Genomic DNA, 12,367 nt, shown 5'->3' on the forward strand with positions numbered 1-12,367 from the left:
GTGTCTGCACCAGAAACATGTTCATTGTAACCATGAAGACAACGTAAGTTTTTAAAAAATTATTCACCCTCTAGGTAACCAACATAACCTGATATGTATTAATCACATTTGTCTCCATACTCATATAAACATACAAGAACACATATAGTTCTTTTTCTTACTTCATAATTAACATATAAGATAAATATTCATTATTTTTAGTATGTGCATGACATACATACACAGTTATGTGGGGGGAAAAGCAAGTTATGAAACATTATGAGCAAAATTTTATAATTACATATATAGTCAATTCTCATTATGTGTGGTAGTTATATTCTGTAAAATCACTGTACACACTGAGTTAGCAAGCATTTAACCCCTATGGGAAATACAGAGTTAGTTTCTGTGAGCCTCTGACAATATTTTTATCAAGAAACTAATATATAACTTTGCTTTATGTATATTTCTCTTCAAATATACTTTATTTAATATATACTATTAAGTTGTTAAGACTGAACTAAAGGCCAACCATGAACTATGCCTCTACAAAGCTTATTCTAACAGACATACTTTCACTGTAAGGCATATCACAGCCTTCTGCTTAGAAACACTTGTCAACACTTCAGCACTATACTTGGAGGCCATTTTCAATGGGAAAAGCACGAACAAAAATACATAAAAATGTGACATTTTAAAAAGTGACATTAAATAATGTACCATGAAAAGAATGCTTGTAAGTATGTGAACTAAACCAAGAGGCATAGTGTTGCCTTATTCAACCTCCACTGAGAACTTGAGCATTCAAATTTTTTACCTCTGCACGTGTTCACAAATGACCATGAAAGTACTGCAAATATGAATTTGAAATACAAATACAAATTAATTTGAAATACAAATTAATTTTAGTGAGAAAGCAAATTTACAAATACAGAATCCATGAATAACGATGACTGCACATTTGTGTGTGTGTATGGGTGTGTGGTGTGTGTGTTTCTTTCTTTCAAAAGTACTGAGCATCTACTATGTACCAGGTGCTGATGGAAATCAACAGAGACACTTTTCACTCAAGAAGCTATATTCTAGAGGTTAAATCAGAAAATTAAAGAAGCATTTATAGTAAACTGGATAACTACTATGAAAAGATTACAGGATACAGGATATCTTCTACTATGAAAAGATAAAGGATATTGGTCAAAAGAATTCTCTAAAGCTATGCCTTTTAACTGTTGCCTTAAGCATTAGGAATCAGCCACACAAAGGAAAAAGTGAGTTTCCAGAGAAAATAATCACCATGTGCAAAAATGTCTAGAGGTGAGAGAGCACAGTATTTCTGAGCAAATAACAGAAGTTTGGTATGCCTGGAACCCACAGTTTGAAATGGGTGGTGGTAAGAGATAAAATGGAAAAGTTGAAGGATAAGTTCATGAAGGGCTTAAGTCAAGATAGGGAACTGGGACTTTATGCTAAGGGCCATGGCAAGTCATCAATGAGTTTCAAATCAGAGAGTGACATGCTTAAATTTTAGAAAGTTCACTCTGGTTGCCCCATGGACAGTGAATTGAAACAGCATAACTATGTTTAAGAAGACCAGTTGATTCAGTGATCTAGGCAAGAAATCTTACACTGCTGAGAATTTTTTTTTCATGTGCCAGGCAAATAGAAAGGCATGGAGGATACAGCAATGAACAAAGAACTTACAGTTCAGTGGAAGAATGCTATACATATATTTGATAAAATATACAATTAGTGAAAGTGAAAGTCACTCAGTCGTGGCCGACTCTTCGCAACCCCATAGGCTATACAGTCCATGGAATTCTCCAGGCCAGAATACCGGAGTGGGTAGCCTTTCCCTTCTCCAGAGGATCTTCCCAACCCAGGGATCGAACCCAGGTCTCCTGCATTGCAGGTGGATTCTTTATCAGCTGAGCCACAAAGGAAACCCAAGAATATTGGAGTAGATAGCCTAACCCTTCTCCAGAGGATCTTCCCGACCCAGGACCCAGGGGTCTCCTGCCAGATAAAAATACTTGTGGAAACAAAGCAGGAGAGATCTGGAGGGACTAAGAAACATGAGGGATTTGGGATTAACAAACAGGCAATCGACCAAATACAGTGGTTGAGTGAAAGAAGTCAGTGCAGAATCCCACTTCCAAATTGAATAAATGAGTGTATGGGAGGGTAGGCAGAAAGAGATAAAATTTTTGTCTGTAGGAGGGAGAGATGATACATTGAAAGCGATTTAGGATTTGTTCAGTTTGAGAAACCTCAAAAACATCCAAATAAAGATAAGTAAATATGCCCATATAGAGAAATATGGGTTGAAAGCCCAGAGAAAAATGTGAGATCAGAAGATACAGTTTCTAAAACCATCAGCACAGACATGGCACCTGAAGCTATAGGAGTGGCTGAAATCATCAAGAGAAAAGGATTCATGACTGCACTTACAAAAATACCAAATTTTTAAAGACTAAATTAACATGAAGGATCCATATAGAATAAGAAGTGACCAAAGAAATAAAAGAAAAATCAGAAGTCATGGGGAAAAAACATTTCAAGAATAAAGGAGTGGATTGTAGTGCAGAATATTAGAGGTTTTTTTTTTTAAGATAGCAAAATATGTGTTGCATTTACTGACCAGCAGAACCTAGGTATATACCTCCTGAGAATAGATTTTTTTTTTTTTATAGAAAGAAATGGAACCAAGAGTGAGATGATTTTAAGAAATTTGGCTGTGAAACCTTTGAAAGAGAGGAATAGCTGGGCAGAGAATACTTGGGAAACGTTTTTTTCCCCCAAGATGTGATAAAATACAGAAAAAAGACTAAAAGAATACCAAAATTTTAATAGTAATAAACTTCTGATAGTAGGATTATATTTTTAATTTTTATTTATGCTTGCTTATATCTCTCCTAAATCCTCTATAATGACTATGAATTACATTTATAACCAGAAAATAGTATTTTAAAAAATTCTATTCTGGTAGGATTAAATATTAATAATACCTACTTTCTCTATTTCAGAGACTTAACTTTGTGACGCTGGCTTTAAAAGTCTCTTTTTTAAAGGGAAAAGAAGGAAACCAATATTACTGAGAACCTGGAACGTACCTTGCTTTATATCTGATTTACTTTTCATAACAGCCCTGAGACAGGGTGGAAGGGGTAAATGTTACTATATAAGGAAACTACTGAAGGTAAAAGGAGAAAGGGGAGGTAGAGGATGAGATGATTAGACAGCATCACCATCAATGAACATGAATTTGAGCAAATTCCTGGAGATACTGGAGGACAGGGGAGCCTGGCATGCTACAGTCCATTGGGATGCAGAGTCAGACATGAGTTAGCTACTGAATAACAACAAGAAGCTTAGAAAGGTAACTGCCCAAGGTCAACAACCAGTCAAGCTTTGGTGCTGAGTGATATCATCATCTTTATTAAATATTCATTTTTAAGATAACAAATATGACTTTATGACCCAAAACGCCTCTATGAGCTACAGTGAGCTAAGGAAAGAAGAACAGTAATACCTGACCAATTTGCTACTTCAGGCTTCTTTCCCCAGGCATCATACATTGTTCTGGAAATTTTATTTCAGCTAAGTCAAAAACAGATACTAAAATGGAACTGAAATGCATGTCCTGTATATCAAGATGAAGAAATCTGAATTCAAACCTCCCTTAACCAGTTTCCTCTCTCCTGTATTGCCAGAGACTGGCATGGGAATAATCTGCTACATACTGTAGTCACTTATTTGTAGAGGCATACAGTGATACAGTTTCATAGAAGAGTTTATGTTCACCTTTCCTCTGTTTTCAAGTAGGAATATGAATACCCTCCACCCAAAAATATAGTGGTATTTCAGAGCTGTTGTTGTTCAGTTGCTCAGTCATGCAACTCTTTGCAGCCCCATGGACTGATAGTATGCCAGACTTCCCTGTCCATCACCAACTCCCGGAGTTTACCCAAACTCATGTCCATTGAGTCAATGATGCCATCCAACCATCTCATCTTCTGTTATCCCCTTCTCCTCCTGCCTTCAATCTTTCCCAGCATCAGGGTCTTTTCCATTGAGTCAGCTCTTCACATCAAGTGGCCAAAGAACTGGAGCTTCACCTTCAGCATCAGTCATTCCAATGAATATTCAGGACTGATTTCCTTTACTGGTTTCATCTCCTTGCAGGCCAAGGGACTCTTAAGAGTCTTCTCCAACACCACAACTCAAAAGCATCAATCCTTCGGCACTCAACCTTCTTTATGATCCAACTCTTACATCCATACATGACTACTGGAAAAACCATAGCTTTGACTAGATGGACCTTTGTCAGTAATGTCTCTGCTTTTTAATACACTATAGTATAGGTTTGTCATAGCTTTTCTTCCAAGGAGCAAGTTTAATTTCATGGCTAGAGTCACCATCTGCAGTGATTTTGGAGCCCAGGAAAATACTCTGTCACTGTTTCCATTGTTTCCCCATCTATCTGACATGAAGTGATGAGACTGAATGGCATGATCTTTGTTTCTTGAATGTTGAGTTTTAAGCCAGCTTTTCCCCTCCCCTCTTTCACCTTCATCACGAGGCTCTTTAGTTCCTCTTCACTTTCTGCATAAGGGTGGTGTCATCTGCATATTTGATGTTACTGATATTTCTCCCGGCAATCTTGATTCCAGTTTGTCCTTCATCCAGCCCGGCATTTCACATGATGTACTCCGCACAGAAGTTAAATAAGCAGGATGACAATATACAGTCTTGACATACTCCTTTCCCAATTTGGAATCAGTCAGTTGTTCCATGTCTAGTTCTAAATACTGCCTCTTGACCTGCATAGTTTCTCAGGAAGTAGGCAAGGTGGTCTGGTATTCCCATTTCTTGAAGAATTTTCCAGTTTGTTGTGATCCACACAAAGGCTTTAGCATAGGGAATGAAGTAGAAGTAGATGTTTTTCTATAATTCTCTTGCTTTTTCTATGACTCAACAGATATTAGCAATTTGATCTCTGGCTCCTCTGCCTTTTCTAAATCCAGCTTGTACATCTGGTAATTCTTGGTTCATGCACTGTTGAAGCCTAGCTTGTACGATTTTGAGCATTACTTTGCTAGCATGTGAAATGAATGCAATTGTGCAGTAGTTTGAACATTCTTTGGCACTGCCTTTCCTTGGGATTATTTCAGAATATCAAAAGCCGAACACAACATCTTGCTAAAATAATATTTAGGGACAGAAGATTTTTATATTAAAAGTAACATATTTCAGAGTAAAATACAAAACTCATAATGACTGGGATGTATCATTCCCTGTATATACATATTATTTTTCTCTGGCTCCTTTTATTGTTTACTGTTTATTGTTGCATTTCAGCAGTCATGATGATGTGCTTAGGTGAGCAGTTTTTATATTAACCCGTTTGGGGTTTGAAGGGCTTCTTCAGTTCAGTTCAGTTGGTCAGTCATGTCCAACTCTTTGCAACCCCATGAAGCACAGCACACCAGGCCTCCCTGTCTATCACCAACTCCCGGAGTTTACCCAAACTCATGTCCATTGAGTCAGTGATGCCATCCAACCATCTCATCCTCTGTTGTCCCCTTCTCCTCCTGCCCTCAATCCTTCCCAGCATCAGGGTCTTTTCAAATGAGTCAGCTCTTTGCATTAGGTGGCCAAAGTATTGGATTTTCAGCTTTAACATCAGTCCTTCCAATGAACACCCAGGACTATTCTCCTTTAGGATTGACTGGCTGGATCTCCTTGCAGTCCAAGGGACTCTCAAGAGTCTTCTCCAACACCACAGTTCAAAAGCATCAATTCTTCCATGCTCAGCTTTCTTCACAGTCCAACTCTCACATCCATACATGACTACTGGAAAAACCATACTTTGACTAGATGGACCTTTGTTGACAAAGTAATGTCTCTGCTTTTTAATTTGCTGTCTCGGTTGGTCATAAATTTCCTTCCAAGGAGTAAGTGTCTTTTAATTTCATGGCTGCAAAAACCATCTGCGGTGATTTTGGAGCCCCCCAAAATAAAGTCATCCACTGTTTCCACTGTTTCCCCATCTATTTGCCATGAAGTGATGGGACCAGATGCCATGATCTTAGTTTTCTGAATGTTGAGTTTTAAGCTAACTTTTTCACTCTCCTCTTTCACTTTCATCAAGAGGCTCTTTAGTTCTTCTTCACTTTCTGCCATAAGGGTGGTGTCATCTGCATATCTGAGATTATTGATATTTCTCCCGGCAATCTTGATTTCAGCTTGTGCCTCATCCAGTCCAGCATTTCACATGATGTACTCTGCATATAAGTTAAATAAGCAGGGTGACAATATACAGCCTTGATGTACTCCTTTTCCTATTTGGAACCAGTCTGTTGTTCCATGTCCAGTTCTAACTGTTGCTTCTTGACCTAGGTCTGTACAATGTTTTTCATCAAATTCAGAAAAATTTCAGCCATTTTCCAACTATCTTTTCTCTCCCATTCTCTGTCCCTCTTTTCTTTTTGGGACTCCAATTACATGTAAGTTAGACTGCTTGAAATTGTCCCACAGATCATGAAGGCTCTACTCTTTTTTTTTCTTCTTCAGGTTAGTTAATTTCTATTTATTTATCTTTTCAGTTCACTGATTCTTTTTCCCAATTGTCTTCTATCTTCTGTTACGATCAGTGATTTTTTTCATTTTAGTTGTATTTTCAACTCTAGAATTTTCAGTTGGTTCTTTTTTTGTTATTTTCATTTCTTTGTGGGATTCTCTACCTGTTCATTTATTATGATTTTATTTCCCTCAAGCCCTTAAATATGCTTATAACTCTTAAAGTCCTTTTCATTTTAATATCTGGATTATCTCAGGTTCAGTATATAGTGACTAATTTTTCTCTTGACTTATATTTTCTTCTTTCTTTACATTATTAAATTTTTATGGTATAATGGACATTTTAAATGATGTTAGAGACTCCATATTCTGTTCCTTTGAAGAGTGTTGATTTATATTATAAATGAACAATTAACTTTGCCGAAATTAATAAAACTCTAAACTTTTCTCCTTTGGAGTACATAGCATTGGAAATCTCTGCATTCAGTTCTTTCAAATTCCGCTTTTCCCTTAAGTAACATGAAGTCTACTCTATGCATATACATTTCAGCAGCCAGATAAGTATCTGGTTGGCATTTATACACAGATTTCTGGCACTTCTTACCAGGATGTCTCTCTTATACAGGGCAGGCAATGGGTAAGTAAGTTGGTTTTTTCATGTAAGATTTATCAAAATTTACTTGGAATTAATTATTATTATCTATACAGATTCAGAGACATTACTTTGCCAACAAAGGTCCGTCTAGTCAAGGCTATGGTTTTTCCTGTGGTCATGTATGGACGTGAGAGTTGGACTGTGAAGAAGGCTGAGCACCGAAGAATTGATGCTTTTGAACTGTGGTGTTGGAGAAGACTCTTGGGAGTCCCTTGGACTGCAAGGAGATCCAACCAGTCCATTCTGAAGGAGATCAGCCCTGGGATTTCTTTGGAAGGGATGATGCTGAAGCTGAAAGTCCAGTACTTTGGCCACCTCATGCGAAGAGTTGACTCATTGGAAAAGACTCTGATACTGGGAGGGATTGGGGGCAGGAGGAGAAGGGGACAACAGAGGATGAGATGGCTGGATGGCATCACTGACTCAACGGACGTGAGTCTGAGTGAACTCCGGGAGTTGGTGATGGACAGGGAGGCCTGGCGTGCTGCGATTCATGGGGTCGCAAAGAGTCAGACACGATTGAGTGACTGATCTGATCTGATCCAGATTCCCTAATAAAAAATTAAATACAAAGCTGCTATTACATCTTTCTCTACTACCTAAAAAATCAGAAAGATTAAAATATACCTGGAAGGTGACATCATAATAAAAATATGTTCAAGAATTGAGTGACTCATAGCTTATTATTACGACAAAATCACACAGGATATTAAATATCAAACAGTAAAAAAAAAAAAAAAAAGGCTTCAGAAGACATTGATTTAAGAAAGAAGGTTGTTACCAACCACATTTGTCCTAAGTTGGTATAATTAAATGTGAACATTTCCTCTGTCCCTTTAAAGAATCTAAAGGCTCAATAATATTGACATTTGTTATTTTATAAGATACACATGGACTTAAGTGTTGTTGAGAGGGCTTTCGTTTTGTTGGATTAACATTTCTACTAGGGTTGGAAATAGTTAAGATGAGAATCAAAGCACTGAATCAAAGTCACTGAGGCTTATGGTGTTCCAATGTTCCAAATAGGAAATGTACTTAGTTTGTATATTTTGACTGTTCAGTAAAAAGCTATATAAATCTAACTACAAGTTTAATTTAAAGATATATTAGGGAAATACACTTAAAAACTACATATACTGCTTTTCCTAGAGAAAGGGAGAAAATGGTTGGTTGGTATAAAGTTTATCTTCCTTTAACAGCAGGTCCCCATGAAAAGCTAAAACCTTCTCCAAGAGAAGAGACAGGAAGAGGATGCAGACTAGTTCCTTCTGATATGCTATGAAGTTGAAAAGTTTACCAAGCAGTGTGTACATAGTAGCAAAATCTCAGAAGGAGCCACTTTGACCTGGGGAAATGTTCCTGAAATATTCTGCCATCAGAGCATTTGTTTATTCTCTGGCGTTTCCTTTCCAAAAATATAAATAAAAACTATTGCTGACAGGTTCCTTGCCTCTTCACTCATGCAGTTTATCAGTGCTTCTTTATCTTTTTTTTTTCATTGTTGTCCCCCAAAGGAGCCGTTTGTAGACTACTGTTTTCCTAGTCACCTCCCATGAAGTTTTTATATTACAGATGTATATCTGTTTATGTACAATGACCCTTTGGAGGGCCACAAACCATTATAATTAGTGTCTAAAATATTTTTTTTACCTTCCTCCCAAGAAGTAATTTTCCCCCTTGGGAGTGATTTGCCCCATTAAGAAACATAGAGTACACCAAGAAAATTAGGTGAGTTCCAATTATAACTTCAAGGGCCAAAGGAAGGCAGTTCACAAAAAGGGGATGTAAAATTCATTATCTCTGAAAGCTGAATCATAATATTCTAAACCTCTTATGGTGATCTCCAGATAGAAGTTTCTTATTGGGGATGATGTTAAGGAACAATAAAAAAAACAATGTATATGCATGGGTTAAAATAGCACTTGAAAACATCTGAGTACAATACTGCTATATTAATATTTAGAATGGATAACCAACAAGGACCTACTGTATAGTACATGGAACTCTGCTCCCTCCTGGATGGGAGGGGAGTTTGGGGAGAATGGATACACGTATCTGTATGGCTGAGTTTCTTCTCTGTTCACCTGAAACTATCACAACATTGTTAACTGGCTATACCCCAATACAAAATAAAAAGTTTTTTAAAAAAAGTGAGCACAGAAAATGAAATTAATTGTAGGGGTCAGATAATTCAAGCTTTAAAAGGGAAATTTTCAGTAAAATCCTTATCAGTAATAAACTGGATTTTTATCTCCACTGAAACTAGTTCTCATTTTTTTTATTAACTAGGCTTTTAAAAGAAACGTAAATACAAAATATAAAAATATGAAAGGAACACAAAGTTATAATTACTGAACTCATTTGCTAGTTCTGATATTTACTCTTTAAAAAATGTATGTTTCTTATATAAAGATAGCTTAAAGGAGGCAAAAACTTGTTGAATTAATACTGACCTTAGATAATAAAAAATTTTAAACTATGGCCTAAAACACAACATAAAAATTTCTTAGATGAAATAATTAAACATAAAATACTTCAGCTTATGAAAAAAAGAAAATAAAGGTGTAAAAATATTCATAGTTGTATACATCCAAAACAGCTGAAAGACGATTGTGAAGAGATATTTGTATACTCATGTTCATTGAAGTATGATTCACAATAGCCTTCAGGTAGAAACAACCTAAATGTCAACAAATGAATGAATAATGAAAATGTGGTAGTTACGACAGCACAGAATATTTTTCAGCCTTCAAAAAAAGGAAATCCTGCCACATGTCACAACACAGATGAACTCTGAGAACCATGACAAATGAACTAAACCAGTAACACAAAGTCAAATACGCATGTTACCACTTGTAACACAGTCAAACAGAAAGTAGACTATGGTTAGCTGGGGCACAGGAGGAGGAGAAAATGCAGAGCTGCTGTTCAATGCGTATAAATACCACTTTTGCAAGATGAGTATGTTCTAGATATCTGTCACATAACAATGTATAGATAATTTACTATACTGTATACTTACAGGATGGTAAATTTTATGTGCTTTTTACACTGGGTTAAACAAAATATATTATTAAAAGTCACCTCTTTTTTACTTTTTTAATGTGGCTACTAGGAAATTTAAATTATATTTGTGGCTAGCATTACATTTCTTTCAGACAGTGCTGCTCTAATCTCATGGTAGTCATAATAACTGAAACTAATTACAATTAAAATAGTGCCACCTGCAGGACCTCTCCTAATTACCCAAGACCAGGGGGATATGAGCCCTGTGTACCTCCACTGCTCTTTATGCTTATATCATAGTACTGTTTCATTATATTTCAATTATTTCTCATTCTACCAGATTGAAAAATTTCTTGAAGAAATAGACTGGATTAAAAAAAAAAATTGTTGTTGTTCAGTTGCTCAGTTGGGTCTGACTCTTTGCAACCCCATGGACTGCAGCATTCCAGACTTCCCTGTCCTTCACTACTTCCCGGAATTTGCTCAAACTCATGTCCATTGAGTTGGTGATACCATCCAACCATCTCATCCTCTGTCATCCCCTTTTCCTCCTGCTTTCGACCCCAGCATCAGGATATTTGCCAATAAGTTGGGTCTTCGCATCAGGTGGCCAAAGAATTGTAGCTTCAGCTTCAACATCAGTCCTTCCAGTGAATACTGAGGGTTGATTTCCTTCAGGATTGACTGATTCAAAGGCATTGATTCTTTGGCACTCTGCCTTTTTTACTGTCCAGCTCTCACATCCATACATGACTACTGGAAAAGCGATAGCTTTGACTAGATGGACCTTAGTTGGCAAAGTAGTCTCTGCTTTTTAACACTCTGTCTGGGTTAGTCAACAGCTTTTCTTCCAAGGAGCACGTGTCTTTTAATCTCCTGATTGCAGTTGCCATCCACAGTGATTTTAGAGCCCAAGAAAATAAAGTCTATCACTGTTTTCATTGTTTCCCCATCTATTTGACATGAAGTGATGGGACCAGATGCCATGATCTTCATTTTTTGAATGTTGAGTGTTAAGCCAGCTTTTTCCCTCTCCTCTTTTACTTTCAACAAGAGGTTCTTTAGTTCCCCTTAGCTTTCTGTCATTAGAGTGGTGTCATCTGCCTATCTGAGATTATTGATATTTCTCCCGGCAATCTTGATTCCAGCTTGTGCTTCATCCAGCCTGGCATTTTGCATGATATACTCTGCATAACTGTTAAATAAGCAGTGTGACAATATACAGCCTTGACGTACTTCCTTCCCAATTTAGAACCAGTCTGCTGCTCCATGTCCAGTTCTAACTATTGCTTCTTGACCTACAGACAGGTTTCTCAGGAGGCAGGTAAGGTAGTCTGGTATTCCCATTTCTTTTAGAATATTTCATACTTTGTTGTGATCCACACAGTCAAAGGCTTTAGCATAGTCAATAAAGCTGAAGTAGATGTTTTTCTGGAATTCTCCTGGTTTTTCTGTGTTGTGCTGTGCTTAGTCATTCAGTTGTGTCTGACTCTTTGTGACTCCATGGACCATAGCTCACCAGGCTCCTCTGTCCATGGGGCTTCTCCAGGCAAGAATACTGGAATGGATTGCCATGCCCTCCTCTAGGGGATATTCCCAACCCAGGGATTGAACCCAGGTCTCCTACATTGCAGGTGGATGCTATACCGTCTGAGCGACCAGAAAAGGCCATGCATATGGAGTGGGTAGCCTATTCCTTCTTCAGGGATCTTCCTGAGACAGGAATCAAACTGGGGTCTCCTGCATTTGAACCAACGGATGTTGGCAATTTGATCTCTGCTTCCTCTGCCTTTTCTAAATCCAGCTTGAACATCTGGAAGTTCTCGGTTCACATACTATTGAAGCCTAGCTTGAAGGATTTTAAGCATTACCTTGCTGGCATGGGAATTAATGCAATTGTGCAGTAGTTTGAACATATTTTTGGCATTGCCCTTCTTTGGGATTAGAATGAAAAGTGACCTTTTCCAGTCCTGAGGCCACTACTGAGTTTTCCAAATTTGCTCACCTAGATAAGCATGATGGTCTTATCCCTCACCTAGAGCCAAACATCCTGGAGTGTGAAGTCAAACAAAGCTAGTAGAGGTGAAGGAATTCCAGCTGAGCCATTTCAAGTCCTAAAAATTTCTGTATACCCAAATTATAGCAAAG

At 37.4% G+C, this 12,367-nt stretch overlaps 1 protein-coding gene across 3 annotated transcripts in view; it reads right to left on the minus strand.

The window, feature by feature from the left end:
- The window catches only part of IFT74 (intraflagellar transport 74), a 93,396-nt gene that overhangs the window by 7,537 nt on the left and 73,492 nt on the right, over window positions 1-12,367 (minus strand). The gene's annotated exons all lie outside the window — the stretch shown is intronic.

The sequence above is a fragment of the Bos indicus genome, chromosome 8, assembly GCF_029378745.1.
Source record: "Bos indicus isolate NIAB-ARS_2022 breed Sahiwal x Tharparkar chromosome 8, NIAB-ARS_B.indTharparkar_mat_pri_1.0, whole genome shotgun sequence".
Lineage (NCBI taxonomy): Eukaryota > Metazoa > Chordata > Mammalia > Artiodactyla > Bovidae > Bos > Bos indicus.